This window comes from Somniosus microcephalus, chromosome 4, assembly GCF_052327205.1.
Source record: "Somniosus microcephalus isolate GS21.2 chromosome 4, FLI_Smic_1.0, whole genome shotgun sequence".
NCBI lineage: Eukaryota > Metazoa > Chordata > Chondrichthyes > Squaliformes > Somniosidae > Somniosus > Somniosus microcephalus.
Genome location: NC_140990.1, coordinates 209350328 through 209352079, shown reverse-complemented (window position 1 = coordinate 209352079; position 1752 = coordinate 209350328).

The following is a 1752-nucleotide window of genomic DNA, read 5'->3' as shown; positions in this document are numbered from 1 at the left end:
ATGAGTCCATCCCTTTCCAAGTGGAGAGCGATGCATCCGACTTCGCCCTAGCCGCAACCCTTAACCAGGCGGGGAGACCCGTGGCCTTCTTTTCACGGACCCTCCAGGGCCCCGAAATTCGACACTCCTCAGTCGCGAAGGAGGCCCAGGCGATAGTGGAGGCTGTATGGCACTGGAGGCATTACCTGGCCGGTAAACGTTTCACCCTGCTCACTGACCAACGGTCAGTAGCATTTATGTTTAACAACAGACAAAGGGGGAAAATCAAAAATGATAAGATATTGCGGTGGAGGATCGAGTTATCCACCTACAACTACGATATCTTATACCGGCCCGGGAAACTTAATGAGCCCCCAGACGCCCTATCCTGTGGGACATGTGCCAACGCACAAGTCAATAGGCTACGGACCCTCCACAATGATCTCTGCCACCCAGGGGTCACCAGGTTCTTCCACTTTATTAAAGCTCGCAACCTGCCTTACTCCATCGAGGAGGTCAGGACCATGACCAGGAACTGCCAGGTCTGCGCCGAATGCAAACCGCATTTTTATAGGCCAGACAGGGCACACCTGATTAAAGCCACCCGCCCCTTCGAACGTCTCAGCGTCGATTTCAAGGGGCCCCTTCCCTCCTCTGACCGCAACACGTACTTCCTCAATATTATTGACGAGTACTCCCGTTTCCCCTTCGCCATCCCCTGCCCGGACATGACCAGCGCCACAGTCATCAGGTGCCTCCACGACCTGTTCGCCATATTTGGCTTCCCCAATTACATCCACAGCGACAGGGGCTCGTCGTTCATGAGCGACGAGCTGCGCCAGTACCTGCTCGAGAAGGGCATAGCCACGAACAGGACTACCAGCTACAACCCCCGGGGTAACGGACAGGTAGAGAGGGAGAACGCAACGGTGTGGAAGACCGCCATGCTCGCCCTAAAATCCAAGGGCCTCCCAATCTCCCGCTGGCAAGATGTCCTCCCCGATGCGCTCCACTCCATATGATCACTGCTCTGTACTGCCACAAACGCCACCCCTCACGAGAAGATGTTCGTCTTCCCCAGGAAATCCGCCTCGGGGACATCACTACTGTTAAGTCTGTGTGTTATAGTGATAATTACTACACAGACTACAAGAATAAATTCAACAGGTCTTTACTGGTTGGAGGTAGGGACTATACTGAATACAATATTACTACACAGTGCTTATATACCGGTGTGGTCACCACCGGTATTACGTATACAGCAGCCAGAGAAAGTAGTACATCTCTTAAGGTGGAACAGGCTTAAGTTCTCTTAAGGTGGAACAGGTTACATACACCACAATCCTCCCTTTTTAGCTTAACAGTCATATCCCCATTTAACATAACATAATAACATATATACATATATAACTTCAGGTATAACAGTTCAAAGGTTCAGTCTCTCAGGAGGCTTTCTGATGCGGCTTGGATAACGCCTCTCAGTAGTCTCTGATTCTTGTTGTTGATGTGCCTCCTCTATTTGGTTTCCAATGTATTGGGTGTCATCATCATCAAGTACATTCCCTGCCGAGGTAGATGCTTCAGGTTCATTAACGTCTTCCACAGTTGTCTCTGTCACAACCATGGGTTCGACCCTTGCTCTCGACTCTACCAGTTGATCCGCATGACACCTTATCACATTATGACCAATATCTACTGTGTACATCAGAGGTCCTTGTCTGGCCTGAATTGTTCCGGACTGCCATTTTTCGTTTCCATAGCCCCTTGCCAACA